This window comes from Pelodiscus sinensis, chromosome 1 (assembly GCF_052426305.1).
Source record: "Pelodiscus sinensis isolate ZL-2025 chromosome 1, ASM5242630v1, whole genome shotgun sequence".
NCBI classification, from domain to species: Eukaryota; Metazoa; Chordata; order Testudines; family Trionychidae; genus Pelodiscus; species Pelodiscus sinensis.
This window is the reverse complement of record NC_143052.1, coordinates 356752584-356763161: the sequence shown is the minus strand read 5'-3', so window position 1 is coordinate 356763161 and position 10578 is coordinate 356752584. Positions and strand designations below refer to the sequence as shown.

Sequence of the window (10578 nt, the reverse complement as noted above, 5' to 3'; positions counted from 1 at the left end):
GCTTGCAGAAACCACCTTCATGTCGGTTTATTAATAACCTCATGAACTATTCTCACAGAATCTCATAGTTTGGTTCCCACTTTTCTGGTTACATTTCTCCTCCTGATCATTTTTTTCTGGTAATATGCTGTATTTTTGGTGGTACTGGCCCTTTTGAAGCACAACGTACCTATAGATATTACCGGAAGGGAGTGGATCTCTGTCTCCACGTGTAAGGGTAATCAATGACATATTTTTAGTTTTCCCTAATGTATGACCGGCCCCCATCAGCAGGCTGCTTGGAGGGGGCAAAGAGTCATGTGACCCCAGAGGGCAGTTGGGGATCAGGACCCCTGCACTCACTGGCAGCGATGGAGGGAGGTGGAGTAATGCGCCCGGTAGCTAGGGAAGCGGAGTGTGGATCCCCTTTCACAGCCCCCACCATGGCTGGGAAGTGCAGGGGGGGCACCCCCAGATGCTGGCCCCACATCCCTGGGAGTCTGACGAGTAGCATCGCCAGAGGGGCAGAGGAGAAGGAGGTGAGGCCGGGGCGGAGCAAGTGCGGGGAAGACGCAGGGAAAGGGCAGGGCAGAGGCTGGGAGAGGCGGAGCCTAGGGTAGAGTGGGGGTTTTCCCGGCCCTCCACCATGCTGGCCGTGGCATGAAGGAGTCATGTGGGGAAGGGTGGTCAAGTGGACAGTGCCCCCATGGGTACTTCCTCACCAGTTGCCCCAGAAACCTTGTTTTTCTGCACATGGGGCCTCCCACAGTCTCACCACCTGCCTCAGAAACCCCCTTGCTGTCTCCTCTAGTGTGTGGGCGACCACACCTGAGCGTATGCCCCGTAAGTGGGCTTCTCCAGCCCATGTGTATCTTCTTCTCTACCCACTGCAGCACATGGCCTGGTGTTTCTGTGGAGCTGCCACCAATGAACCTCTTGTCCTTTTCCTCAGGTGTGTCCTAGTTGGGATTTTCCCTCCTGGCACATGTCATGGCAAAGGTTTGGATTTTTTCCAGGCTCGGATTTTGAGCAAACGGTGAATGAAGGACTCCCAGCAGCATGGACTCTCCATCCTGCTTTCCTTGCATTCAGGAACAAAGAGAGATAATCAGTATCCACACTTGTGTTTCCTGCTGGTGACTCTTAGGGTTTCCCACCCCATGACTTGTGGAAATTACTCTTGCATGGAGCAACATCTCACATGGGGCAGGCGTAACAACGGTCAACTCTTAATAATCTAATACTCTGAATAATGGAAATATAATTCCCCTCTATGTGGAGAGTGACCCCTCTGCGTAATTCATGGGAACAGCCACCAGTAGCGCATGTCGTGTCTCATGTTAACATTGTCTCTCCATTCAGGCATCTGCACTGCGAACATCAGCCAAGAACCAGAGCACATACTGGAAGTCAGCAAAACTTATGACACATGCAGGAGACACTGTTCCACTTCAGAGAGGGACGGCGTATCCCTTACCCGATGTCTGATTCCAACACAACCAATTTCATCAACCCCTCCACCTTCATCCTGCTGGGCATTCCTGGCCTGGAGACGGAGCACGTCTGGATCTCCATCCCCTTCTGCATCACATACACCATAGTTCTCCTGGGGAACATCATCATCCTATATGTCGTGAAGACAGAGCCGAGCCTCCATGAGCCCATGTACTATTTCCTCTGCATGCTGGCCATCACCGACCTGGTCCTCTCCACGTCCATCCTGCCCAAATCACTGAGCATCTTCTGGTTCAATTCCAGGGAGATCAAATTCAATGCCTGCCTCACCCAGATGTACTTTATTCATGGCTTCTTCATGGTTGAGTCTGGGATCTTCGTGGCCATGGCATTTGATCGCTATGTGGCCATCTGCCATCCCCTGAGACATTCCACCATCCTGACAAACACTGTGGTGGCCAAGATCTGCCTGGCCATGTTGCTGCGTGGCTGTATAATCGTGCTGCCCTCTATCCTACTGGCCAGGCAGTGGCCTTATTGCAGAAGCAATATCGTCCCCAACACGTACTGTGAGCACTTGGCCGTGGTGAAGCTGGCCTGCACCGACATCAGCATCAGTATTTCCTACGGCCTCTTTGTGGTTTTCTTTGTGACTGGCCTGGATGTGGCTTTTATCACCGTGTCCTACATCCAGATCCTGAGGGCCATTCTCAACCTCCCCACAAAGAAAATCCGGCTCAAGACCTTTGGGACATGCGGCTCCCACCTCTGTGCCATCTTAGCCTTTTACATCCCACGTCTCTTCTCCTTCCTCACGCACCAGTTCGGCCAGTATGTGCCCCTGTATTTCCAAGTTCTCACTTCCAACATGTACCTCGTGCTCCCCCCCATGCTGAACCCCATCATCTATGGGGTGAGTATCAGACAAATCAGGGGCAGGCTGCTTCGGCTTTTTACTCATAACGGGCCTTAAAATTCTCCAGGTGCTTTGGCTCTCTGTCCGAGCTCCATGGAGAGTTGACAGGTGACATGGTGATGGGTCCTCTTCCCTGTATCCCTAACTGACCAAGCAGACATTACATCCTTTCCTGACCACTGTCAGCCTGACAACCTCATGAACTCCTAAGGTGCCCACATCTCCTAGCAGCTGAAGCCCTTAGGCCCAACATTTTCTCTTCCCTCCAGGTTCCACCATTTCTCCACCTATTTTTCCAAGCCACAGTCCTCCCCTGCACCAGTATCCTCCCCTGTACCATCACTCTGAAGATCATCTCAACCTCACATCTTTCCCAGAATTGGGCTTCCTCTGGTCCAGGGTTGGGACAAAAGCAACTGTAGCCTAATGAGAAGCCTGCTGTGAGGGAAGGGGGGTTAGGTCTGGGATTAGCAGGGAGTGGGGAGTGGAGAGCAAAGCCCAGAAGCTGTAGAAATGTATCTGGGGGTTGGGAGCAGTGCTGTGTGGCAGTCGAACATGGTTGTGCATCAGACGCCTTGTGGGCCCAGATTCTGAGCTGCACATTCACGAGGGAAGAGACTGTTGTTTGCCTTCAGCTCTCAGTTCCTTTCTGCTCTTCCTGGCTGGGGCTGGTAGGAGGCAAGATCCCCATACAAGGTGTGGGCCTGGAGCCCTTTTCTCTGAGCCAGGCCTCGAGGGCAGGGTGCGGGATCCGCTGTCTGGCTCGGTGCACAAGTGAGTGCGCTGGAAGGAATGGCCCTTGTGTTAGGCGGGATCCTGGGCAGACAAATGGGACTGCTTGTGTTAACCGGCGATTTACACGTGTAAACGGCACCTTCTCTGGAGCTCCAGGGCACCCACTGCCCAGGGGTTGAAGCTCAGAAGTGAAGCTGAGTATAAAATGTGCCGCATACTGCACTTTTAGTCACCACGTCTGGGATCTCTGTCGCTAGGACCCTGGGCAGAGTTACCCCACGTCATGGACAGAGTGAGCCAGGCAGAGGTAGAGTGGTGTACCCCAGGCCTCAAGTGAGATGGTGGCAGAGCTAGGAATGGAAACGAGGGGTCCTGACCCCCCCACACCGTGGCTCTGACCACTAACTGGAATTGCTCCCCTGAGACGTGAACATCTCCAGAATCCTGAGACAGAGAAATTGCCCAGCTGCCACAGAGGTACTTTGCTAATCAAGCCTTTCCCACGGACACCTGACAGTTCATGGGGAGTGTGGTTCTGCAAGCTCTCTATGGAAAGACATTTACGAATGTGACCTAACTCAAATGTGCTTTATGCAAAACGCCTCTTGTCACATATCGTTAGAAAAGTGACACTCTGCTGAATGTGCATATTCCATTTGTGCACATGTATCATCCCTCTATCGGAAGTTAGAACTATGAAGTATAAATGCCTTTGCTAATCTAGACGTGCTGTGTGAGGGCCATTCATTGTACTCAGGAACTTAATAGCGTGGTACTCAAGTCAAAGATCTGTGAATAGTCCAGTTTTATGTTGTACATCTGGACAATGATTGGTCCTGCCAAGACATGTGGCCCAGTTACCTGGTGCCCGGATCCATTCTGGATGCTGTTCTTTTCCACTGAGTGAGTAAAGCTGAACACAAGGGATTCCGCCTGTGGCAAAAGTGGTATAAAGATGTGAAACCAAACAATAGGGCAGCTGCCAGGCATACAAATAATTCTGGGTACTGCCCAAGATGCCTGTGGGAAACAGCTGTATCTGAACAAGGGGAAAGATCAGTCCCACATCTATCTATCTATCTATCCCCACACACCCCAATATCTGAATAAGGGGAAGAACCAGTCCCATGCTGGGAGTCTTCCTGCTATTTGGTGGGGGCAAAAAGGCATTCAGAAATTTCAGGTCAGGGTTTGGTTGTGCCACACAATGGGATGTACCCGGAATCTCACTGTTTTCCACAACACGGAAAGGGAGGGGCTAACGGGAGGACCACATATGCTCCGCAGGTCAGGCACTGCAGAGTGACCAAAGCGGGGTGGCCACACTGAGGTGAGAGTCAAGAGCTGGAGCTGGTGCCTTTCATTTTACCGCCAGTTGGGCCCCACAGTGTAGCCCCAACCCCCACCAGAGGAGCTGTCGACCGTGGCTGGGCAGCGGATCCCTGGCTCTCCATGGGATGAGCTGGCAGCCGGGGCCAGACCCCTTTCCTCAAACCCGCTTGTTGGGACTCCTCTACCCTCTGCCATGAGCCCTCTACCCCTTGCCCTTATTCCTGCCCCTCCTCTCCCTTCCCTGACACCCCTACCCACTCGCCTGCCCTGAGACCCCAACCCACCCTAGCTTCATCAACCACATCCCCTGCCCTGACCCCCCCACACATCTCCCAGCCCGCTGCATGGCTACCCCCTTTCCTGAGCTCCCCACCCACCAAATCCCCTGCTGGAACTCATTCAACTCCACCCGCTGCCCTGAGCCCCCCTCCACCTCCCAGCCTACAGCCCCCCACCATGTGCCCAGATTCATGTGCTCCTACCCTCTTCCCTGAGGACCCCCGACCCTACCCTGACTCCTGCACCCCCCATTCCCTGCCCTTAACCCCAACTCCATTTGTACAAGGACTCCTCCTAAACCGTGAGAGCCAGGACCACCAGATACAGGATGCAGCTGCCTCTTCTCCCATCTGTAAGCCAGGTCAGGGTTCGGCTGTGCCAGGAGATTAGGATGTGCCTGGAATGGGATTGTTTCCCAGACCACGAGAGGAAGGGACAGTCGTGCCTTGCAGGGACCACAAGGCGACAGTGCGTGTGGGGGACAGTGATGCGGAACAGTGACCACAGGGGCGCGGCCACACAGGCAAGAAAAAGGCCAAATGTGGCCAGGTCTCCCCATCACCACCGGACAGGGCCAGTGATGCAAACCACCCCTCCCCCCGGAGGAACTAGTACTCAGCACAGCCCTCTCCCTAGACCAGCCACCGGTCAAGGCCGGGCATAAAGGCCATGCCCCTCTCCAGGGAGGAGCCAGTGGCCGCCCCATCCCCTCAGGAGAAGCCACCATCCGGGCAGTGTGCCCCTTGGTGCCCCAGGGAGTGTCCATCACTGGTGCAGCGTGGCCTTGTCACCACAGGGGGCCTCACATGCTCTCCCAGACCCCTCAGTTCTCTGCCCTGAGTCCCCGGGCCAAAGCCCTCCTCCCCCTGCCCTGAAACCTGCTCGCCTTTCAAAAATACACTTCCTTTTACACACCCTGACCTGATCCCCTGTCTTCAAACTCGCTTGGGGCACTTTTATTTTATGCCTCAGTTTACCCATGTGTGCAATGGTGATATGTGCAGAGTGGTTTTCCTGTGCTAAGTGCTTGCAAAGTCCCTCAATGGAAGGTGCTGCCCAGAGCGATGGTCGTTCCTGAGGGGAATTACTGATCTGGGCTCCCTTAGCCACAGCCTGCGCGCCTGCAGAAGGAATTCCTGTCCCCCACGGTCAGCTCTCTCCAGATCTGTCTGTCAGTGTCTGCCCATCCCCCTGGGCAGTGACAGGTCTCAGACGCTGTGGAGACCTGGGCATTGTCCCTCGTTTTCTTCCTAATCTACTGTAGTTTTTAAATACAAACACATGTCCAAAGCAGCCAATTCCTCCCTGACTCAGCCCAGAGCCCAGGAGTTCTCCTCTTCCCTTGGGAAGGGCCTTAATTGCTGTTTACTCCTAAATCTGGATAAAATCACCAGAGCACAGACAGGCTGGTCTCTGGCCTGTATACGTGCAGATGCTGCTTCTCCACTAGGGGCTGAGCCAACCCCACTGGGACAGCCCAGAGCTGTGTTATAACCAGTGCACAGCCCTGTGCTGGCTCTCGGCGCGGGACGCTGCTGCAGACGCTGGGCTGAGAGAGGTGCGGGACGCAGCTGCCTGAGGGGGGTTCCCAGGGAAGACACGTCGCTCTCAGCACTCACAGGTACCAGCTCTGGCTGAGAACTGACCTGCCCGACAAACGCAGAAAATCGTGGCCGTGCTGAGGTAGAGAATACGTTTATGACTCGTTCCCCTCTGAGCAGCCCGGGTCCTTTCCACTGATGGTGTGTGTGTGCCAGTGCTATGCGCCTGCATTTCAGTGGCCGCTCTTTGCTCAACCCTTTGTCTCTTGTTGCCGCAACTCACCATTGCCCTGGCTTTTCACCTAAAGGTCCCATCAGCCCTTTGGCCCCCACTAGGGTAACTTAGCATGTGATTGTATTAAACAGTTGGCTTGCCTGGCTCAGCTCACCAAATGCTGCCAATCAGTTTGTGGGCCTGCCCTGGCCTCCTCATTGTCACCCTCCGCAAATTTTATCTGCACCAATTTTCCATTTGCGTCCAGATCATGGATCAGGCCTAGATCTGATCACTGCAGAGCCAACCTGCGGGGGAGGGATAGCTCAGTGGTTTGAGCATTGGCTTGCTAAACCCAGAGCTGAGAATTCAATCGTTGTGAAGGCCGTTTACGGAGAAGGGGCAAAAGTTTGTCAGGGATGGTACTTAGTCCTGCTGTGAAGGCAGGGGACTGGACTCAATGACCTTTCAAAGTCCCTTCCAGTTCTAGAAGATGGCAATCTCCATTAACTTCATTTAAACTGGAAACAGCTCCATTCCCTGATGAGGGCCCACTGACAATGGCTTTCTGACAGCTGACAATCAGCCACTTTTCAGTCCATATAAAGTGTGTGATTGTAGAGTAAATTTCGCTGAATGCTTTCTCCTACAGAATGAAATGCCTCCGATAAAATGAAGTCTATTTGATCTGCATTGTTTCCTTGAGCCACCAAACCAGATTGGCATTAATAATATTCCTAGACATTTTTTCCCCCAATCTCATACCAACTTTTCCATTGTTTCCTAACCGTGTCACACCTTTCTTAAAAAAAAAAATCTCTCTCTCTCTCTCGCTCTCTCTCTCTCTATATATATATATTTAAAAAACCATAAACACCCTATTTTTGACTCATTTGTAGATCTGGATCTTAATGAGATAAGGGGTTAAGGGTCAATTGGTATCTTTGATGTTTGTAACTCTACACAACATTAAGAAAATACCTTAATCCATCTAGTAATTGGCCTTAAACTTTCCCAGGATTTCTTTTGTCCTTATAATGCCCATTTAAAGAAAATCTTATTCTTATCCTTACCCCTGTCAAGCATGGAGGTTTCCCTAATGTCTTTACCATTCCCTATCAATTTTCAGAACTTCCCATTGGTTAGGCTCTGTTCCCTCCCACCCCACCCAGGTTGATACATATATTCCCATTTCCCCATGAATTGCTGCTTTCCCTTTGCAAATGGATGGGTTTTGACCCAAGTTTGTTCCCCTTCGTTGACTAGGGAATCTTTTTTAATCATCTCATAAACTAATTCTGATGGAACTTCCACGTTTTTTTCCCATTTTTCTTCCTACATTTTTCCTCCACGTCCTTTTTGTTCCTGATTGTTTGTTTCAGCTTTGGGGAACCAGCCCTTTGGAAGCACTTCCGATAGATACGATAAGTGAGGAGGGATTCTCTATCTGCCCATTCCAATGTGATCGGTTCCATTTTTTATTTTCCCGGGGGTATGAGTCATCCCTTTATGTATTCGCAAAACTAAACGGTCCCCAACATTTCTGATGGTCAGCATATGGGGGCCTCCCACAGCCTCACCACCAGTCTTGGAAACCCCCTTGCTCTCTGCTCTGCCCTTTATAGTAACACTTGTGCAGCCAATACACATGCCCAGAGCACGTTGCTCTACATCCCATTTCTTGGGCATCCAAACCCTTTCTTTTCCCGAGCACTGCTGAGAATGATCAGGTGTTCTGTGGAGCGGCCACCAACGTCCCCCTTGGCTTTGCCCGGATCAGAGGGGTGTTCTCACTGGCATTTTCCTTCCTGGAACATACCTTTACAGAGGCTAAGATTGTTTTTTCCACTCTCAGATTTAGCTCAACGGGTTGAATGGGAGAGTCCCTATATCTCATATTGTATTTTGGTGTATGACAAGCGATCAGCCCACTTAACGGATGAGAACAGCCTCTAGTAGCAGGTGTAAAATCTCATATTACTGCTGTCTCTCCTCCCAGGCATTGGTACTGCGACCATCATCCTAGAACTCAGGCACAAGTTGCTGTACACGCAGGAGACACCATATTGCTGCCAGTTTCTCCTCTCCTCCATGTCATATTCCAATGCAACTGACTTCACCAACCCCTCCACCTTCATCTTGCTGGGTATCCCTGGCCTGGAGGCAGCCTATGTCTGGATCTCCATCCCCTTCTGCATCATGTACATCATAGCCCTCATGGGGAATGTGACCATCCTGTTCATTGTGAAGACGGAACCGAGCCTCCATGAGCCCATGTACTATTTCCTCTCCATGCTGGCCGTCACCGACCTAGTCCTGGTGACGTCCATCCTGCCCAAAATGCTGAGCATCTTCTGGTTCAATTCCAGGGAGATCGATTTCAGCGCCTGCCTCACCCAGATGTATGTGGTTCATGGCTTCTTTATGGTTGAGTCTGGGATCTTCGTGGCCATGGCGTTGGATCGCTACGTGGCCATCTGCCATCCCCTGCGACATTCCACCATCCTCACAAACCACGTGGTGGCTAAGCTCGGTCTGGCCATGCTGCTGCGTGGCAGCATAATCGCCCTGCCCTATATCCTGCTGGCCAGGCAGTGGCCTTACTGCAGAACCAACATCATTCCCCACACACACTGCAAGCATTTCTCTGTGGTGAGCTTGGCCTGCGCCGACATCCGCGCCAGTAGCTACTACGGCCTCTTTGTGCTATTCTTTGCGACCGGTCTGGACGTGGTTTTTATTGTTCTGTCCTATACCCAGATCCTCCGGGCCATCTTTAAACTCCCCAGCAAGGATGCCCGGCTCAAAACTTTTGGGACCTGCGGCACCCACCTATGTGCTATGTTGGCCATTTACATCCCACGTCTCTTCTCCTCACTTGCGTCCCGCTTTGGAGAGAACATGCCCCTGTATTTTCATATTCTCAGCGCCGACATGTATCTCCTGCTGCCCCCCACGCTGAACCCCATCATCTACGGGGTGAAGACCAAGCAGATATGGGACAGGCTGCTTCGGCTCTTCAGCCTTTGTAGGGGAAAGTTTTCTCCTGGTGCTGTGGCTCTCAGGCAGAGCTGAGGGCTGACAAGGTGCCGGGCCTGCTTCCCTGAGACACAGACTGGCCAAGGAGACATCAAATCCATTCCTGGACACACTGTTCAGTGGCAGCAAGAGAAACTCATTAACTCCTAAAAAAGAAAAGAGGGATTGGTATTGTTATTTTCGTCCCAATAGGAGGTTGGGTGTACTAGAAAATATTCAAATGTAAGCAGTCTGTTAAGAAGGCTCCCAGAGACGAGACTGAGAAATTAGCATTTATAAAAGATCTTACCCCTTTTGAGCAAATCTTGCAAAAATTCGGACACAGCCCTTGGTCTGATCAAGTTTTAGCTGATGTCCATACAATTTCCGATCTAGAAGACAAATTGGCTAACTACTTCTGGATATGTAAAACCCTCAACTCTAATGAAAAAGGAAGCAGCCGCAGTCTGGCTTCTATGGAAAGCCTGTAATGAGGTATTCCTTCAATTGGCTGAATGTAAAAATAAAAATGAGAACCTGCACCAAGATTTACAAGCCTCTGCTGCAGAAGCAGAGGAATGGAAATGTATGACCATCAGTGCCCAAACCCAATTAGATGCACTTAAGGATTGGTACAGAGAGTTAAAGCAACACTCTCAAATCTTAGAGGAGCATGCAAAAGAGAAGGAGAAAACTGAAAAAGAAAATCAGGTATTACAGGGAATGGTCAAAAAGTTAATTTTAGAACAGGGAAAAGCCCCTGCTGACCATAACCACTGTAAATCGCTCATTAAACAACTGGAACAAAAATTGGGCTTTGCAAATAGACAAATTGCAGCAGTAACCTCAGGAGAAGGGACATTTGAGACCCCAGAAAGGGCAGATTTTTGGGACCCCTCTGGAGATTGGGAAGGGGATATTCGGGTAGATACCTCCCCCCAGAGCCAAAACGCCATTGCAACAGTCACAAAGAGAACAGTCACCTCCACGAGAGAGGATGGTGGGAGTGAAACAGTAACAACAGTGCCTGTCTCTGCCTCGGATCTCCAGGCCATGGCAAAGTGGCTGGGGATTTTAAAATGGGAAACTTTTTCTAAATGGAGTGTACA

The 10578-nt window shown here is 51.3% G+C and overlaps 2 pseudogenes; both read left to right on the top strand.

Annotated features, from left to right (window-relative positions):
• Positions 1-1459: 1459 nt before the first annotated feature.
• Positions 1460-2499, top strand: LOC142831000 (olfactory receptor 52R1-like; annotated as a pseudogene).
• A 6043-nt stretch (positions 2500-8542) lies between these two features.
• LOC102448348 (olfactory receptor 52E4-like) lies at positions 8543-9558 on the top strand (annotated as a pseudogene).
• Positions 9559-10578: the final 1020 nt, after the last annotated feature.